Source organism: Micromys minutus (assembly GCF_963924665.1).
Source record: "Micromys minutus genome assembly, chromosome: 32".
Classification (NCBI taxonomy): Eukaryota; Metazoa; Chordata; class Mammalia; order Rodentia; family Muridae; genus Micromys; species Micromys minutus.
The window spans coordinates 7498866-7520229 of record NC_137967.1 but is presented as its reverse complement, the minus strand read 5'-3'; the positions used below and the strand labels follow the sequence as shown (position 1 = coordinate 7520229).

Here is a 21364-nt window from a genome sequence, read left to right as displayed (position 1 = left end):
TTGGCCGAGCCCTGTTCTGTGCCCTGAAGTCGCCGCCGCCGGGTGGAACCAGAAGTTCCAATGTTGTGTTCCTGGTCCCTGGATCTGGCAGGGCAGGGGTGTGCTTACCGTGCGCACTACACAGAGATCTCTCTGCTCCCTGGCTGCCCAGATCTCCTACTCACCAGTCTTTAAAGCTTTAGGAGCTGCTGATCTGGGTGGCAGATCTCTGTACAGACATATATATGGAACGTGCAGAGTGCACAGTTGAATTAAGTAAGATCAATAAAGATAATTGTCTTTGTTTTTTTAAGAGGTGAGTTTGATCACATGACCAAACTACAATACCAATTTTCATTCTTCACATATTAAAGGATGGTATATAATAACCCAGGAGAATTTCGTACCCAATAAAGGTTATTTGCTGTATATAGCCATTTAAGTATCAGCTGGTCCCAGTGCTGTCCTATGTACAGAATCATGAAGCACCTGTCTTGTTATCTTGTCAGTTTCCTTCTTGCCTGTATCCAAGATGTTCACAGGGGTGTCTTTTTGCCATGTCTGATTTTTATCAACTTTGAAGGAACCTATAGTTGTTCTTTTCCTGTGAAAATATAATTCCATATTGTAGTCATAACCTCTCCCCCAGTCTAAAAGATTCCTGTTTCTCAATCTAATGTGAGAACATGCTTAAAATAAACTGGCTGGTTTATTTCAGCATCTTTCCACAATCTAATTTATTTCAGCAGCTATAGTTTTTTTCTGCATTAGTATTTAAAAATTTAAGGTTAATAAAGCACAATGTAATACATTTCTGGGGGTTCTTTGTTGCCCCCTTTCTACTGTTAAGCATCTTCGTTGAAAATATAACTCTTCACAATTTCTGTAGGATTAGGTGGTATGTCTGTAACATGTTTTATAGTATGTAATAAAACTGCATCATCTTATTGGAGACATATGTTGAACCATTGTCAGTTTTAATTTGTATGGGTAATCCTAAAATGGCCATATCTTCTAACTAATGCCTAAGTACAGAATCATTTTTTTCTGAAACTAAGGCAGTTGCCCATTGAAATAGTAAATACATGTCTATTGTATGATGCACATATTGTACTTTACCAAACTCTGTAAAATGGAAGACATCCATTTGCCAAATTTCATTTATTTTGGTAGTTTAGGGTCACTTCTATAGGTAAGGAGCTAGTAATATACATATATGTATTGGATGAGCTAGTAGGATGTTGTTACCTCAGAACGTCCATGGCCTACGAAAGAGAATTCTCTCTTTACACCGCTGCTGTTAACCTCGATTGTTTTTATGGAATTCCAAAGCCTCTAGTATACTTCCCATTAATAGCTGGTCACCTTCATTACCTTGTGTCAGAGGTCCTGGAAGACCTGGATGGAACCTCCAGTATGTTATATACAGTGGATGACTCCTATTCCTAATTATTTGTTGGAGCTGAATACACAGTGAAGTCAAATCAGAACCATCATAGATCAGTTCAGCAGTTTCTGTGTTAAACAATCCTTTCTGCATATCGAGAGTCAGTTACTGTATTAAGAGACATCTGAAAAACTGATAATAGTATCAGGATTTTATATAAGTCTGATTTTTGAACTGATTTATAAGACCGTTCAACCACCTTACTTACATCTGCCGACTGCCTTTCCTGATTTATTAACATCAGTATAAAATGGAGGGGCTACAGAAATAGGAGTTGTTTTTATTATACAAGGCAGAATTCAATTAGTCATCATATGGACTGAAGTCACTTTTTGTAGGGTCATTGTTGTTAATATCTCCCACCCCACATAAAAAATTATTGCAGCTCTTTGCTAATGTTCATGTTGCAGCCACAATGAGGCAATTTCAGCATTACTCTAAAGTACCATAATCTTAGCTAGATCAATTCCAGATAATTGTTAATGTCTCGTTTTCCCTTTCAGTATCAATTCAGAAAACTATTTATGGATGCTTTAATTTCTCCTTACTCTGATTATTGCTAGAAACATTTATTCTAAGATACAATTCTTTTTATAGGTGAATGAGTAGAAAGCAAGCCAACTAAGATGCAGGCCATCTTTGGAATAATGTGACATAAATGTATATCTTGTAATCTCCTTTCTGTCAAAGCTAACTCTCACCTTTGGCTGGTAAGTTTCTCAGGATATTTAAATCTTTATCATCTTGTAATGTTTGAAATAAGTTGGTCAGCTCCTCAATAGCCAATTGCCAGTTAATATCTCTCATATATTATGAAAATCATTAAGAGTCCTTAATTGGTTTCTCCCGGTTTGCACCTTTTGTGGCCTAATCTTTTGTAGACTTATTCTAAATGCTTGGTAATTAATAGAATCCCCTCTTTGTATTTTATCAGGGGCGATTTGCAGTCCCCGGCAAGGCAAGGCTGTCATCTTTAATTTCATCAAACATTCTTTCCAACGTATTTATATCTGAATCACTTAGTAGGTTGCCATGCATATGATAAATAATGGATATCCACATCACTTATTCCTTTCTGATTTCTATCCACTGCATCTTTTTGTGTTGTTTCATTTCTCTAGCTATAAACTACTATGTTGAATAGAGTGGTCAGCCGTGTATTAGCTGATTTCAATGGTTTTACTTCAAGTTTCTATTTAACTTTATGCTGGGTATTGGCTTACTATATATTGCCTTTATTTTGTTTAGTTATTGTACTGGCTGGTTTTGTGTCAACTTGATACAAGCTGGAGTTATCACAGAGAAAGTAGCCTCAGTTGAGGAAATGCCTTCATGAGATCCAGCTGTAAGGCATTTTCTCAACTAGGGATCAAGGGGGGAGGGCCCAGCCCATTGTAGGTGGTGCCATCTCTGGGCTGGTAGACCTGGGTTGTATAAGAAAGCAGGCTGAGCAAGCCAGGGGAAGCAAACCAGTAAGTAACATCCCTCCATGGCCTCTGAATCAGCTCCTGCTTCCTGACCTGCTTGGGTTCCAGTCCTTACTTCCTTTGGTGATGAACAGCGATATGGAAGTGTAAGCTGAATAAACCCTTTCCTCATCAACTTGCTTTTGGTCATGATGTTTGTGCAGGAATAGAAACCCCTACTAAGACAGTTATGCACCTTGTATCCCTGTTCTCTCCAAGACTTTTATGATGAAAAGTTTCGGACTCTTCAAAAGAATTTTAAGCATCTAAGGAGATGATTATGTGGGTTTTATTTTTCTTTGGTTTGTTCACATGGTAGATTATATTTATAGATTATATGTTTATTGTACTAATGCTGGTGTATGATGCTTTCTCTGTGTTCCTAGATTCAGTGTGTGAATATTTTCTTGAGTATTTTGTCCTCCATGTTAAGGAAAATTAGTCTGAAATTTTCTTTTTTCAGTCTCTGTGTGATTCAGGTATTAAGGTGATTTGTGGCCTCATAGAATGAGTTTGAAAATGTTCCTTCTGTTTCTATTTTGTAGAACAATTTATGGAGTAGTGGCATTAGCTATCCTCTTCCTCCTTCAAATGTCTAAAGAGAATTCTGCACTAAAACCATATGAACTTGTAGGGTTTTTTTTGGGGGGGGGTGATGGTGGTGGTTTATGACTGCTTCTATTTTCTTAGGGGATATAAATCTATTTATATTTTTAAAAATCTAATTCTGAAATAACATTGGTAAATGGTATTTATGAAAATATTATCCATTTTGTTTGGATTTTCAGATTATATGGAGTTCAGGTTTGTTAAGTAAGTTATGATGACTTTTTTGTTTTCCTCATTTGTGTGGCTATGTCCCTCTTTTCATTTCTAATCTCATTAATTTGGATATTCTGTCTGACTTTTTATTAGTGAGAATTAGGAATTGTTACAAAGTTTTGATAAGGGCTTTCTCAAAGAACCAAATCTTTGTTTTATTGATTTTTTTTGTTTTTTTGCACTGTTGCTTTTGTTTCTATTTTTATTGATTTCGGCCTCCAGTTTGACTACTCCATTATATTGTTCTCTTTGGTGTGTTTGTTTCTGTTCTAGAGCTTTCAAATATTGTAGTCACTGTTTTCTTTATGAAGGCACTTACTGCTATGGAATTGTTTTAGCCTTATGTTTGTTGTGTCCCATAAGTATGGGTACATCGTGCCTTCATTTTCATTGAATTCTAGAAGGTCCTTAGTTTTCTTTATTTCTTCCTTGTACCATTGGTCATTGAGTAGAAAGCTGTTCTAGTTCCATGGGTTTGTAGGCATCCTTTTGTTTCTGTTGTTGTTGAGATTCAGCTTTAATACTTGATAGACTGATAAGATAGAAGAGATGATTTCTTGTATCTGTTGATATTTAGTTTGTGACTAAATATACAGCTAACTTTGGAGAATGTTCAATGAGGTATTGAAAAAAAGGTGTGTGTTTTTGTGTGTGTGTGTTTGAGAAAAATGTTCTGAAGATATCTGTATGACCATTTGATTCATAACAATTTTGTTTATATCGATTACGTGCCCATCAGGGAGAGTAGGGTTTTGAAGTCTGTCATTATTGATTTGTGTGATTAAATGTGTGATGTAAACTTTAGTAATGTTTCTTCTATGAATGTGCCTGTACATTTGGGGTATAGATAGTAAAATTTCAAAAGTCACATTTGTGGATTTTTCCTTTTTATCGGTGTGACATATCCATCTACATCTCTTTTGATTAGTTTTGGTTGGAATGAGTACCTAGTACCTAATATAGTATGTATCAGAATGGCTACTCCAGCTTGTTTCTTGGTCAGTTTGCTTGAAAAAAAAGTTTCTCAGCTCTTTATTCTGAAGTAATGTTTTTTTTTTCATTTTATTTTATAAACTTTAATCGTTTTTTACAGTCCAGTCACTATCCTCCTCCCACTGTTGTCCAACAGTTCCTCTTCCATTCTTCCTCTCCTGTCTCCAAATGATGTCCCCACACCCACACTCAATACACACCCCACAACCTGCCAGCTCTCCACATTCCCTAGGATTTCAAGTCTCTCAAGGATTAGGTGCGTCTTCTCTCATTAAGGCATGACCAGTGTGTATATGAGTCGGACCAGCTAATGTAGGCTGCCTGGTTGGTGGTTCAGTATCTGAGAGATCTCAGGTGTCCAGGTTTAAAAAGTTTTCTTCTGTAACTTTCGTGACAATATTTTCATGGTTGTTGAGGAAAGAATCTTTATTTTCTATTTATATTCTTCTTAGATTTTATTTTTTCATAGTGTGCAAAATTTCCTGGATGCTTTGTGTCAGGTGCTTTTTAGATATAACCTTTACTTTGACTGGTGTATCAAAGTCTTTTATTGTGTCTCCTTCCCTGAGAATTACTTTTACAGATCTGGTATTCTGTTGGTGATGCTTACATTTGTAGCTTCTGTCTTCTTGGTTTTTCATATGCTGTCATTTTTGTGTTTTTATTTTTGTTTGCTTGTTTGCAGTTCCATTAGCAGGTCTTAAAGATTATTCTGCATTTTCTTCACCCATTTGATTGTATTTTCTAGTGTCTCTTGAAATAGTTCACTTATTTCCTCTTTAAAAGGCCTCTATCACATTCATAAGATTGGGTATAAACTTATTTTTTTATGCATAAGCCTTGTTAGGATATCCAGCTACAGTTGGACAGCTGGTCTCCGTGATGCCATATTGCTCTGATTTTTCTGCCTTCTTACCCTGGACTTAAGTTATGTGGTTGTCCCAAGTCCAACCATATCCCTGGGAATACAGGTAGAGTTGTTTGCAAGAATACAGAGCACTGTGGCAGGCTAAAACTTACTACTGTTGGTGTATTTTAGGAAGACTTGTTAGACAGGATATTGGGAGATGTGAGGGCTTACTTAATTTTTCCTGGAAGTGTAGGCCAGCCCTTTTTACATAGTGAGTTCCAAGACAGCCAGGTTTTCGATGATTTTCCTTGAACAAAGAAGCAAACAAAAAACAAACAAAAACAAATGAACAAAAACAAAAAAGAAAACAGAATTAAAATAATACAGGTAGGAAGGAAAGAAAGAATGAGATATAACAACATGAAGAAAGAAAGCATGATAAGAAGAAAGGAGTCCATTTCTTAAAAGAAATATTTCATTATATTTTTAAATTACAACTCCCAGTTGTACAAATAGGTCTCTTGAATCACATGCTTGCCAAATCTACCATCTATTTTTTAATGTCATTTTTTTTCTGAGATTTCTCTCATGTTTAATGGCTTCCCTAGTGTCTGGAACTTTCCCCATTCCCCAACCCCACATTGTTGCACATCTCTATTCATTTTCCTGCCCTTCTTAGCTTTGCTCCTGCCCCCCCATATTTGTCCCCGTTTTTCTTTCTTCCCTCCCCTCCCTTAACTCCCTCCCTCCCTCTGCCTCTCATGAGTATTTTTGTTCCCCCTTCTAAGTGGAATTGAAGTATCCACAGTTGGGCCTTCCTTCTTGTTAAGCGTCATACAGTCTGTGGGTGTATCAGGGTATTCTGAACTTTTTGCTCTATCTTGGTTTCTCCATCTATGATGATTCAGAGTTTTTCTGGGCATAGTAACCTGGGTTGGCATTTGTGTTTTCTTGCATTCTGGATGACATCTTTCCAGAATCTTCTTGGCTTTTAGAGTCTCTGTTGAGAAGTCTGGTGTAATTCTGATAGGACTGTTTTATATGTTCCTTAGCCTTTTCCATTGTTGCTTTTAATGTCATCTCTTTATTTTGTACATTTTTGTTTTGATTATTATATGGTGAGATTTTTTCTTTTCTGGTCCCATCCACTTGGTATTTTGTAGGATTGCCTGTATGTTTTGTTAGAAACTTGTTAGAATTGGCATTTTATTTGACTGATTATATCAACTATCCAAATTCTATGCTCCAGAGGACCTTATCTTGTTTCAATAAACTAATACTTCTATTATTAACCATTTTCCTCTACTCCATTTCATTGTTTTGCCAGTGGTCCAATGGCTAGTGTCTTAGTTAAGGTTCCATTGCTGTGAAGAGACACCATGACCAAGGTAACTCTTATAAAGAAAAACATTTAAATTGGGCTGGCTTACAGTTTCAGATGTTCAGCAAGACATGTAGCCAGACTTGGTGTGGAAAGACACTGGATTCTGAAGGTATTGAGTAGTAGGTTCTCTTTCACACTTGATAGAGCTTGATCATTGGACTTGAAAGCCCAGTTTTCAGAGATACTTTCTCCAAGGCCACAATTATTCCAAGAAGGACACACCTCCTTGTAGTGTTATACTCCCTGTGGGGCAAGCATTTAATCACATGAGTGTATATGGGCCAAACTTATTCAAACCATAACTGCTAGTCAGCAAGTAAGCATGAAGTGTCCACAGTCATGGTATGTTTAGTAAAGTCTTTTGTCTGTATTAAGTGAAGTTTACACTAAAGCGTATATGTGTCAGCAAAGCCTTTGCTATGCTTATGTCGATCCGCTGGGGCTGAGAAATTGTTTTGAGTCTGTTTGACCCTTTAAGAAATGTCATCAGTTTGGAGAATCTGCCCTTGGCGCTACATGAGAACTTGCCGCTACACCAACCTTGACCACCAAGACACTCCTGTCAACCCTGGAGTTCTTGCTTTTGACTAGGGCTAGCCTTGGTCAAAAGAGACTGAGATTTGTGTTCGTCATCTACTCTCATGGCCAGCCAGGGCAAGATGGCTTTGAAAGCTGGAACATTTCCCAGCCCAAACTGACCTTGAATAATGTTTGAAGAAAGTAAGTGGAGTGAAATAGCTGGGCGTCAGTCTTTTCTAAGAAGGTTGAACTCCTCTCTTCCTCCAAAAAATGAGGGCTTGGCATCTTGGTGAAATTGTCTACCTTGTCCCCTATGACCAAAATCTCATTGGTAAATATTCTGTTAATTTATGTACTACAAAAAAGTGCACTGTTTTCTCCAAATGCCTGAACAATCTTTATAAGAAGTGTATATTTGTTGTAACTAAATTTAGTTTATCTCAGAATATAACATTAAAATTTAGCCTAAAATAAAAAATACAACACCTTTCAGTCACTCTAAATGCTACTTTCAAGGAGTTTTACCATGGCAAAACTAAATTTGCAATCAGAAACCATTGCTCAGACAGCCACTTGGGATGCTGAGCCCAGTACAGCCCCTGTGAAGCAGCTTTGAGTTTTAGACTGTATGCTGCAAACACATCTTGCATCTTGATAACTTGACTCACTTCCTCAAAGCCACAGTCAGTGAAAGATACATCATCTTAGAGAAGACAGTGGGATGAAAATGGAAACATATGGATTTCAGTATTATAGGAAATACAAACTGCCAATTGATCCAAACTTGCATAATTATACACCTTGGATGGGATTTTATGAATACCTGCTTTATTCTCCATTTTTGGTCATGAAAACAAACTGCTCTTAGCTCTGAGTTATAACAAAAATCGTATTTTCTCACTGTTATTTTTCAACTTCTAGCTGAAAGACAATTTAATTCCATCAATAATAGTGCCTTTGGCCATCACATGGCCCATGTTATAAAATCCTGGTAATTCAGAGGTTGAAAGAGGAGAGTGTGATTCAAGTGGTAAACAGAATATCGTCTCCTCACCCATCACACATGCACTGTCTGCTCATTCAATTTTAACCTGAGAGCTTAGTCATTTTGAGATGTGAAGTGCAGTGGCCCAGGGGAGACCGTGGGAAAATAAAGTGAGCAGAATGTGATATGAAGATTTAGGTGAAAGACCTTAGTGGCTGTAACTTTCGGGATGCAGGTAGCAGATGTCTGCTCCTGGAGTTCTGAGCCACCAATGCCTTCACTCTGCCAGGCCCTCAGCCACAAAAAGGGACCTGGCACAGAACCTTATTATCAGTTCCAGGCAAGAAGGCCTGCTCACCATGTGAACTAAGGCTCATCAATTCACTTGGATCTACCCTGCCCTCCCATGTCACTATGACTCAGAGATCCACCTACCTTGCCTTCTGAGTGCTGGAGTTAGCATGTGTCACTACTTCCACCATTGGTGTCTTCCTAAGCCCCTCTTGCAGTCCCCCTGTTTCTCTTCATTTGTTTTATAGCAGAGGTCTATTGCTTATATTGGTACTTCTAGGATAAAGGTGAGAAAGAGACAGATAATCAACCACCCTAGTCAATGGGCTGTTTCATGGTTCTCTGTCTTTTCCTAGCCCTATGCACATAAAAAACATCCTCTACACTGTCTAAATGTGCTGGACTTAGAATACAAGAGGAGTGGAGCTCACACTTCCCAGGGTCCCTAAAGGCAATTATTAGGCTGCAGGAAAATGAAAGAGCTGAGGGACAGAATCCATCCTTAGCCCCAGAACTAAAACTGGATGGTGTCTTGCTCTGCCAAGTCATGGAGCTTCAGTAAAGAATACAGGCACCAGCCTGAGCCAATCACACTCTCTCGGTTCCTTGGACCTCACTCCATGCCCCATTGACCACTCTCTACTTGGATGACACTGAAATCCTGACATTTCTGCCTCCACTTTCTAAGCATTGTGATTACAGTGCTGTGCTTGTCTTCAGTGGCTTCATCCCAATGAGTCATTAGAATTATGAGATCAGTAAGATGAGCAGTTACATGTATCTGCAGTTGAAAAACAAGTTATCTCTGTGAGTTTGAGTTTTCCCATCTTTAGAATAAGGGCAGAACTCTTCTCCCAGGCCCTTCATGAGTCATAAGAGTTTATCACAGTCATAACAATGATAAAGAAAAACAATATTTGTATAGTTTGGAGATAGCTGAGTTTAAGGCAGAAGGACTGTATTTTATGGGAGCCTTCTGTGCCCCAGAATATTGCCTGTATCTTCCTGGCTATGCTAAGGATCCAGGCTCAGACACTTATGAACTATAACACAACCAAGAGAACCTAATTAGCTGGCTTTGAAATACTCAATTATAATACAGGCCCTCTACAGGCAAGGTGAGCAAATATCTCTGAAATTCATGGTGAAACTATACTTTAAAATAATAATGAGAAAATGAAAATAGAAAAGAGTGGGAAAATCAAATTTATCATGAAAATTAGAAACATGGTATTTATTACGGTGACTAAATTGGCACACGGACAACCATGGTAGCAAACTGTTCAATCCTTGGGGTAAGAACATATTTAGATAGAAGAATAAAGATATATGTAAAGCACTTAATCCATCAAAACAGTATAAAAATTTTCCAGCCATCCTGTAAACATTGCCCCACATGTGCAAATGCTTCTTCAGTAGAGACATTCTCTGGAGGACTCAGTCTTACCCAGAGATGTGATTACCCAGGATATTTGAATTTCATGCGGTCCATTGTTTCCCTATGTGTTAGACAAAGGGAGGGAGATATGTCTCTTTAGAATCTTTACTCTTCCCAAGGAAGCAGGTTACAGGGATTAATGAATAGTGGGGACTGCTGGGGAAGGAGCACAGCTACACTGTGACTGCCAAGAATAAGAGTGGGAGACCTGGAGGCTGACCCACCACAGCTGAGTGGATGCAGAGAGCAGTAGGAGCTTGTCCGCAGGGATACCATGAGCATTGATTGCCCTCTAGTCTTTTGATCCTCTGGCTTCTCTATCCAAAGCTCTCCCCCTCATTCTTCATCCATACCTCTCACAGCTCCAGTCTTAGAGTGTCTTCTGTTTAAGTCTCAGGATCTCCTGGCTTCCTCCGAAGAAAATTACACAGGCTTCAGTGAAGCAGAATACCATCCTCTTCAGACAAGCCAGTCTTCAAGCCTGCAAATTCCTTTTCACTCCTTATGGGAGACATAAACTCCAGCAAGGCATAAATTTCCTAGTGGGCTGCCACTGCTGTCTTTTCACCATATTTGAGATAATCTGTCTTGTGGCACTGGCCAAGTGGTCAGCCACTTTTTAGGACATGTCAGTCTCTCCTGATCTTTCTTTTCACTCTTCATCATTTTGTAAGGATTTGGACCCTGAAACTTCTTTAGAGCACCAAGGCCTTAGACATCTGATATAATCAATCTTATATTTCTCTCAGGTCACTAGGGTATATTACAAAGGGACCAAATAATGCTTGAATATGCTGTTCCCCTATACAATCTTCTGCAATGAATGCACATGTATTGGCTAAATATCTTACCAAATCCTTTACAGTCAGAGTCCCTTCAGTGTAATTTTTGTTTCAACACTCAAAACTATATTAATGTGCAAAGCTTTTAACAGATAACACCAAAGGTTTTACTTCTGTATATCAGTGCCATTAAGTGCCAAACATTACCACACTGACTATATTCATAGAGTTTCTCTGCAGTATGAATTTGCTCTTAATTTCTAAGACTACATACAAAGGCTTTACCACATTGCTTATTCATAGGGTTTCATAACTGTGTTGTGATTACCACATTAATTACTTTTGTAGGGTTTCTCAGCAGCACGTGTGCTTTTATGTATTTGAAGCCTACCATACTGTGCCAAGGCTTTATCACACTGATTACATCTGTAAGGTTTCTCTCCAGTATGAATTCTTTCATGAAATTGAAGATGATTATGACGTAAAAAAGCTTTTGGACACTGATTACATTCATAAGGTTTCTCTCCAGTATGGATTCTTTCATGTATTCTGAGATGACCTTGTTGTGAGAAGGCATTATCACACTGATCACATTTGTACGGTTTCTTTCCAGTATGTGTTCTCTTATGTCTTTGGAGACTCCTGTGCCATGTAAAGGATTTACCACATCGATTACATTCATAGGGCCTTTCTCCAGTATGTGTTCTTTTATGTGTTCAGAGATTGCTATAACATGCAAAGGCTTTATCACATTGATTACATTCATGGGGTTTTTCTCCACTATGAATTCTTTTATGCTTTCGAAGGTAACTCCTATGTGCAAAGGCTTTACCACACTAATTACATCCATAAGGTTTCTCTCCAGTAGGAATTCTTTCATATAGAAAGAACTCAGAAGTTTTTTTTGTTGTTGTTTTTTTTTACTGAATTTCTTCCAAAAAATTGTACCTGCACTCCAGTTTTGAATTCATCTTCCAGAAACACAAACTGTCCCCATTTGAACTATAACCTAGATAAAATCTTACTAAAAGGACATGGACAGATGACAATGTAAGCAATGAAAATGTTGGTCATAAATAAAAAACGTAAGGCAGAAGAGATTGCCCTCCAGTGAAGAGCTTTTGCTGGTCATGCTAATAACCAACTCAATTGCCAGCCCTTACATTTGTACTCGAAATCATCATCTGTTCAGGTCTTCTGTGGCCAGTTTCTGACTGCTCTGAGGACCTGTCATACATGAGAGCACATTCATGCACACAGGCAGAATACTCGTACTCATCGAAAAGAAAACAGGTCAAAAGACTATTTACAAAACTACAATCTGCTGACTCAATAGGCTTAGGTAGTACTGTTACAAATGCATAGTATCCTGAGAAACAGAACATCCTCTGCCAAATTTCAACATTCGAGAAGTGGGTGAAGGTCAGTAACAGCCTTTCTGGATGTGTACAAAAACCCACATTCCAGGTCCATCCATCAGCCGATAATATAAAAAGAAAAACTGCCAGGCATGTTGGTTCCCATCTAGTCCCAGTCCTCAGAGGCAGAGGCAGAGGCAGATGGATCTCTCAATGTGAGGCCTGCCTGGTCTACATAGCTACTTCAAGGGCAGCCAGGGCTGCACAGAGGATCTTTATCTTCAAAAACAAAAACGGGGAAAGTAAAAGCATAAAAACATCAGTCTAGCAACATAGCTTAGCACTGAATAGCTACTGCCTCTGCTGCATGTTAGATGAATTATGGATAGAGGCTATAATGGTGATGGCTAGAGTGCAAGAGGCAGGACCTGACTCATCAGATCCAACAGCAACACAGAAGACACAAAGTACAAGAAATGGGTTGAGTCAATGGACTCCCAAAAGCCAAACACAATAAGGAATCTAGAAAGATGCCTTCTACAAAAGCTTCCATAAAGTCCCCAGAGAAACCCACAAAGAAGAGACGAGTGTTCAGAGACATCATCCTGTCTAGCAACTTTGTAGTTCAATCAACTACATTCTGACTTTGGTCACTATAGGCTTATCTTCATCCTATGATGAAAATGCATTTAGTCTAACATCAGTGATCACAGCAGTCTACAACCTGTCTTTTCTGATGCTCAAGACAATCTCTTCATTGTCATATCATGTAAAATTAAAATTAAGAAACATCTTTGTAACATAAAATGGCTCAGAATACCCCTTCTCATCCCAATAGATAGGAATATATAAATAGCAAGGAGATATTAGACTAGGAAAGAAACTAAGCAGGGTAAACACCAAATCCTGTATCTCTGTCTCAGATAAACTGGCATGGCTGGCCCTACCCCTGTGACTTCTCGTATATCTCATTCCCTATATTAATCTCTCCATGTTAAAGTTCTCATACCTTAAGAATCTCAACGTCTGTGGTCTCAAAATTCAACTCAGGCTTTATCCTCACAGCTTCCTGCAATGAACTCTTAGTTTACTCACTGGGACTCTGACTCTGTAAAACTGATGACTGACAGAGTGTTGAACTGGAACCACATAGGAAAAAAGATCCATGACAATAAATTCTCTGTTTTTCTTGCTTGCAGAAACATGGGTGATATCGCCACATTTGGACCAGAGTACCAGCAGGTTTTATAATGTAATGTTCTTTCTGGTGACTAGGAATCACGTTACTTACTCTTTCCAGAACAGAAGGCTTAGCAGAAGGGAATGTTAGTCTTAAGGTACCTAAAAAACTTCCAGTATAGAAAGGGCCTTCTCTTTAGTGATGATAATCATCTGTTTCAGCACATGCCTGTCATCTGAAACTACCTAGTGCTCCTTTTATCTCCAGCACGCAGTTTGCATTCATTTCTGCCCCACTTAATGCTTTTCTTCACTATAGTCCAGAGAAAGTGACAAGAAATAACCAACCAACAGTGTCAGGGTTTCATCAACTAAATGACATCATCATCATCATTGTATTTATCTTTAACCATTTTACAGTCTGTATCCCACTCCAAGTCTATCCTCCAACAGTTCCTCATTCCTTCTTCCTCCTCACTGTCTCAGAGATGTCCCCACCTCCACCCTCCACATTACCCCATATCCTCCCACCCCACTCCACTAGGCATCCACATTCCCTGGGGTCACAAGTCTCTCCTGGGTTAGGTGCATCATCTCTCACTGAGGCAGACCAGGCATTCCTCTGCTGTATGTGTGTGTGTGTGGGGTGGGGGGGGGGTGATGGTTCTCTTATCAGCTGGTGTATGCTGCCTGGTTGCTGGTTCAGTGTTTGAGAGATCTCCGGGTCCAGGCTTGTTGAGACTGCTGGTCTTCTTATGGAGTCACACCCCTCAACTTCTTCCAGTCTTTCCCTAATTCAACTGCAGGGGTCACCAACTTTAGTCCACTGGTTCAGTACAAGTACCTGCCTCTGTCTCGGACAGTTGCTTATTGGGCCTCTAGGTGGGCAGCCATGCTAGGGTCCTGTCTATAAGCACACCATAGCATCAGTAATAGTGTAAAGCCTAGGAGCCTCTCCTTGAGATGGGTCCTGATTTGAGCCGGCCATTGGGCCTCCTTTCCCTCTGTCTCATCTCCATTTTTGTCCCTACAGTTCTTTCAGAGAGGAACAATTCTGACTTGGAGTTTTTAGTGTAGGATGGTAAACCCATCCCTCCACTTATCTTTCTCCTGTCTTTCCTCTGGAGGTGGACTCTACAGGTTCCCCCTCCCCACTGTTGGGCACTTCATCTAAGGTCCCCCCCTTTGAGTCCTGAGATTCTCTGCCCTCCAAGGTCTCTGGTAAGTTCTAGAGGGACCCCAACCTCCCACCTCCCAAGATTGCATATTTTAATTCATTATGCTTACCCTCAGGGCTTTACTCCTGTTTTCCTTTACTCCCCCCAATACCTAATCATGCATCCCCATCCAGGTGGCTCCCTCCTTCTGCCCCCTCCCTCCTCCAACACCGTGATTGCTTTCTTCTCCCTCCCAAATGGAATTGAGGCATCCTCTCTTAGGCCTTTTGGCTTGTTTACCTGCTGGAGTTCTGTGGCTTGCATTCTGGGTATTGTGTAATTTTTTTAGCTAATATACCATGCAAATCCAGTTGGGTCTGAGTTCCCATGATAGTTTCTGGTCACATCCATTTGCCTGCAATTCATGAATGATGTCCTCGTTTTTAATAGATGAATAGTATTCCATTGTGTAAATCAACCTCACTTTCTGTATCCATTCTTCTATCATGGAGACATCTGGATGGTTTCTAGCCTCTGGGTATCACAACTAAGGCCACTATGAACATAGTAGAACATATGACCCTGTGACATGGTAGGGCATTTTTCGGTATATGCCCAAGAACTGTATATCTGGGTCATCAGGTAAATCTATTTCCAATTTTACGAGGAACCTCCAGTTTGAATTCCAGAGTAGTTGTGCCAGTTTCCAAAGCCACCAGCAAAAGATGTGTTCCCCTTTCTCCACATCTTCACCAACAGGTTCTGTCACCTACTTTGTTGATCTCAACCACTCAGATTGTAGTGAGGTAGAATCTCAGGGTCATTTTGATTTGCATGTCACTGATGATTAAGGACTTTGAACATTTCTTTAAATTGCTTCTTGGCCATTTGAGATTACTCTGTTGTGAGTGAAATTCTGTTTGGCTCTATACCCCATTTTTTTGTTTGGGTTGTTTGGTCTTTTGGAGGTTAGATTCTTGAGTTTTTTTAAATATATTTTGGAAATTAGCCCTCTGTAGAATGTAGAGTTACTAAAGGTTTTTTTCCCAATCTGAAGATTGCTGATTTGTCCTATTGACTATGTCCTTTGCCTTATTAGAGAAGCTTTTAGTTTCTTGTGGTCTCAATGATCAGTTCTTGATCTTAGAGCATGTATTAGTGAGGGTTTTCTAGAGTCACAGAACTTATGAGTAGTCTCTATTTAGTAAGAGAATTTGTTGATGACTTACAGTCTGCAATCCAACTCCCCAACAATGGTCAGCAGCAGATGTGAATGAAAGTCCAATTATCTAGCAGTTGTTCAGTCTCACAACGTAAGCAGACAAAGAGAGAAGTGAATCTTCCTTCTTCCAGTGTCCAACGTCCTCCAGCAGGTGTGCCCCAGATGACCTTGAAGTCAAAGATCTCTTTGCCTTAGTGTCCTGGGATTCATAGCTACTATGCTTCAAGGTCTCTATGACAAGATCCAAGTTAGAAACTTGGAGACTGAAGATCAGGATCACAGTTGAGCTTGCCAGTTCTGGATTGTGGTTTATTCCAGATATCTAGTCAAGTGTCAACCATGAATAGCACTAAAGAGCCTGAGCCACTGGAGTTCTATTTACAATACTACACACTCCCTTCCCAGCCTCATGCCAATGAGTGGGCTCTTTCCCACTTTCCCTTTTTTTAGATTCAGTGTATCTGGTTTTATGTTGAGGTCCTAGTTCCATTTGTATTTGAGGTTTGTTCAAGGTGATAAATATGTATCTATTTTCATTTTTTCTACATACCAACTGTCAGTTGGACCAGCACCAATTATTGAAGATGCTTTATATTTTTCCATTGTCTATTTTTGGCATCTTTTTTATTGAATTCCATAAAGACTTCAATTTATTTCTTCCCTGTCCAAGTTATCATTGAGTAGAAGTTGTTCAGTTTCCTTGGGTATGTGGGTTTTCTGTTGTTTTTGTTGTTACTGAAGTCTAGCCTTAGTCCATGGTGATCTGATAGGATGCATGAGACTTTTAATCTTCTTGTATCTAGTAAGGCTTATTATTTTACCGATTCCGTGTTCAATGTTGCAGAAGGTACCTTGAGGTGCTTAGAAGGTATATATCTGTTCAATCCATTTGATTATTAACCTCTATTAGTTTCATTCTGACTTTTTAGTTAGTGTTTCAATGACCTGTCCATTGGTAAAAATGGAGTGTTGAAGTCTCCCATGATCAATGTGTTAGGTTCAATGTGCGTTTAAAGCTGCAGGAATTTTTTTCATGACTGCGGATACCTTTGCATTTGCAGCATATGTGTTCAGAATTGAAACTTTCTCATGGAGGATTTTTCCTGTGATGAATATAAAGTGTTTTGACCCATCTCATGTGGTAACTTGGATAAAATTCTATTTTTTTGGATATTAGGATGCCAACTCCCACTTTTTTCTTAGCACCATTTGCTTGAAAGACTTTTTAAAGACTTTTTTCCCAGCCTTTTAATCTGAGGTAACTTCTGATTTTGTTATTTGTTGCTGTGATTAATCAAAACCATCTGAAGTAACAAAATGGGTTTTATTTGGATCATAGTCCATCATTTTGGGAGCTTAGGTTAACAATTCAAGCTAGATAATGAAGGTTAAAATCTATAGAAGAACATTGTTACTGGCTTGTTCCCCAGCTTGGCTTATAATCAGCTAGCTTTCTTATCCAGGCTAGCCCTACTTGCTTAGATAAATCACCATTCTTAGTGGATGAGTCTTTCCAAATCAGTCATCAACTAACACAATCTCTCAGAGACATAGGAACCAACCATTCTGATGGGAGTGCATCCTCAGTTGAGGCTCCCTCAGATGACTGAGGTTCTGAAATGTTGAGAACTAGAGCTAATAATGACACAATAAAATATGAGATAGTTTTAAGAACCATAAATCTGTTAACTGTATCAATCATGTGAGTAGAAAAAACCCAAACACTAATGATTGCAGCAACTGGGAAACAGATTTTATCAAGAAATAATGAGAGGCTAGACTTTAGGTTCAAGAAGATAAACTTAAATTGTTTGTTCCAGGAGGTCATTAATCTAATAACAACTCAGGGTACTCATAACAATATAGTATATTTGCAGAACAAAACAATTATAAAAGTTGGGCTGGAGAGATGGCTCAGTGTTTAAAAGCACTGGCTGATCTTCCAAAGATCCTGAGTTCAATTCCCAGCAACCACATGGTGGCTCACAACCATCTGTGATGAGATCTGATGCCCTCTTCTGGTGTGTTTGTGTGTGTGTGTGTGTGTGTGTGTGTGTGTGTGTGTGTGTGTGTGTGTGTGTGAAGTCAGCTACAGTGCAGTCATATACATTAAATAAATTGAATATGAAATAATATAAAATAAATATACATTAAATAGCTTTCTTTGCTGCAACAGAAACAAAATAAAGAATAAAAACAAAACTAAGCAACAACAAACACAGTTCTATACAATGTGAAGAACTAAAAACCCAGCCAGATGAAATTAACTACAAACATAAAAACAGGGAAAGCAAATAACCTTACATTATCAGTAAGCTGTATACACACTCCACCACCACCAGCAGCAGCGATAACTCTCAATATCATCAATAAAACGACACAGACTAAAAGAAAGGATGCTGAAACAGAATTCATTGTTCTATTGAATACAAGAAGCACAGCTGAATTTCAAGGATAGACATTACCTCTAGGTGAAGGCTTAGGAAAGGCTATTCCAAGGAAATGGGTCTAAGAGTCATGCTGGTATAGCTATCTTAATATTTATCAAAATTAATATACACCAAAAAAGTAACGAAACGTGATGGGAAAAAAAAACTATACAGCCATAAAAAAAGTTTAACAAGATAACAATTAAAAACAGCATCTAAGCCCCAAATGTAAGAGCATTCACACTGTAAGGAAACACATCTGTACCTTAAAGAACTGATAGTGGTAGGCTTCAATATCTCACTCTCAACCACAGACAGGCCCTATAGACAGAACTAAACAGAGAAATGCTCCAGATAACTGGTATCAAAACCCAGTGAACCCAACTGATATTTACACAGCATTCAACCCAAACACAAAAGAATTTGGAATTTCCTCAAAATCTGATTAACACACATGAACACAGGAAAGCCTCAACAAATACAAAAAATATGAAATAATTCCTTCATCCTATCAGACTTCCATGAATCAAAGCTGCACATTGTCAGCAACAGAAAGCTTAAAAACTCATGGAAACTGAACAGTAATCTTCTGAATGAAAAATAGTTCAAGACCAAAATAAGGAAACCAAAGACCTTATAAAGTTCAAAGAAAATAAATACACAGCATATCCAAACATATGGGAAACAACAAACGTGGTGATAGGAAGACAGCTCAAAATAATTCCACTCAAATGAGGAACAAGAGGAGGCTCTCCACTGTTCACATCTGTTCACCATAGTCCTTGAAGTGCCAGCTAGACCAGTACGACTACTGGAGAGATCATGAGGACATAACATGAAAAGAACTCAGCGGAGCCTACGCCATGCCTGGCATGGCCGTGGTGGGGTCAGAGTGACATGGTTCATGCTCCAGGAAAAGGGCCCTGGTGTGATCTGCCAGGAGATGCCCATCCAGGTGTGGCCCAGGTAGGGACAGAGTGAAGTGGTTCCTGCTCCTGTGACAGGGCCCTAGTGAGAGCCTCCAAAAGTGTCAATGGGTGCCACGTGCATAAGAGTTGTTCCCATACTGATGTGCATATTTTCACATTCCTCCAAGGAGCGCCCTCCCTCTTAAGGGTAATGTCTCCATGAGAATTAGGAATAGCAGAAGCTGAGGGTATGGCTATATCTTTTCAAAATGGTAAATGGTGGGACCTTCACTACAGCCCTTAAGGCTATGAGAAAGAGCTGTGAATTCCTGAGTTCAAAATATGTATAATTTCTCTACTATGCAAACACAAGGATGCAATATGAATTATAAGGGACTTCATGAATCTAAAGGAACAAAGGCAGCTACACTATGAGCCAGCTTGTCAGAAAGATACAAAGGCAGGCAGATTCCCAAGTTCAAGGTCAGCCTAGGGCAGAGAGAGGTTAGGTCCAATTGTGGTAGAAATGGTCCTTTCAGGGCAGGGTCCCAACCAACTAGCAAATCCTCAGTCCTTAGAAAAGGCAGACAGACCACTAAATTCTTTTGCAATGTTAGAAAAAAAAGGTATGCTTGAAGTCTCTTAAGAATCAATGGCTGTGATCCAGGATGGTGGTTCATATGATAATCAAAAGGAAACCTTGAGTAAATGACTGGCCCAGTTTTCTGCAGGAAATGAGCTACCCAGAGAATTTTTTGGAAAGAAAGAGCAGTGTAGCTGTTTGTATTCTAATGCTGATTGTGTCCCCCAAAACTGTCTGTACTGAAGGGTCTGGATGTACCTTCTCAGAACTGCCCCCAGTTAATTCTGATCTATAAATAAAGATCCCAGCTAGGGAGAAGAGGAAGAGGCGGGGTTTAGTTGTCCTGGTCATGGGACCACAGTGAAGAGGAAAGAGGAGTGCTACCACGTAAGGAGACCAGAGACCTGCTCAACTGAGTATAGAGCAGCCAAACTGGATCGCAGAAATTAATAAGGAGTAAATCAGAATTATCAGTGGGTGTAGATTCTAGCAGCACTGGGGCTACCAGACGCCCAACTATTATGATGATTGATGCATATTAAAGATTAAAAGCTGTGTGTGTGTGTGTGTGTGTGTGTGTGTGTGTGTGTGTGTGTGTGTGTGTGATTCATTCTGGAACATAAACCACTGAAGCAGGAAACAACGCCATTGAACCATCCCTAACCCTCCAGAGAATGGAGGCTCCAGGTAGTTTAGAAGTCTGGCTGGGTGTGTGGGCTAGGGAGGAGCTCATGGGGGGGGGTGAGGGTGGGAGCGAGAGGAGGTATGTGATGTGGGAGTATTGGAGGGTGGGCCAGGAGGGGAATAAAATATGGATTGTAAAAAAAAAATAAGAAAAGAAAGAAAAGAGAGGAAAAATGTAAAGGACAACATCAACTAAAGACCCTCCAGAGTTTCCAGGGATTGAACCACCAACTGAAGAGCACACATAGTGGGCCAACAACTCCTGCGTAGTAGAGGACTGCCTTGTCTGACAGGAGAGCCAGGGAGGAGCTTGGTCCTCTGAAGACTTGTTTCTGCAGGGAAGGGGGATGCTAGAGGGGTGAGGTGGAAGTGGGTGGGTGGGTGAGCACCATCTTAGAGGAAAAGAGGAGGGGAATGGGATGGTGAGGAGTTGGGAAGGGGAACAATTGAGATGTAAATGGGTAAAGTAATGAACAATAATAATAAAGGAAAGGAAAGGGACCCCCATCTTAGTCTCAATGTATCAGTGCCTACCTGGCTCAGCCAAGCGTGTCCCTGAGTTTGAGAGAGAGCCATGTCATTCTCTTTACCAGGTCCTCACAGAAAGCCTTGCCTGAACAAGTCTCTCCTGGACATGTTTATTCTTCCGAAGTGTTCTCTTGCCGATGTGGCAGAACTATGCTTTTCTCACAAAGAAAACTAGCACTTTATCAGGCTTTAATGTTGGTTGTGAGACTATAATGCCCCCTTGAGCAGGTGGTAGAGGCTGGTTCTGTGATATGAGGAAGGGCCTAGGGGCTGGTTGTAGATCAGAGCAGTCTCCTTTCTTATGATGTGAGCAAGCTTTCTGGACAGTCCTTCTGAACAAATATCCTAGCATCCTAACCT

General features: G+C 39.6%; 1 protein-coding gene across 1 annotated transcript in view; it reads left to right on the top strand.

The window, feature by feature from the left end:
- Positions 1–21364, top strand: part of LOC308413593 (vomeronasal type-2 receptor 116-like) — a gene marked incomplete at both ends in the record, with an annotated part of 711488 nt that overhangs the window by 75370 nt on the left and 614754 nt on the right. The window lies entirely within an intron of this gene.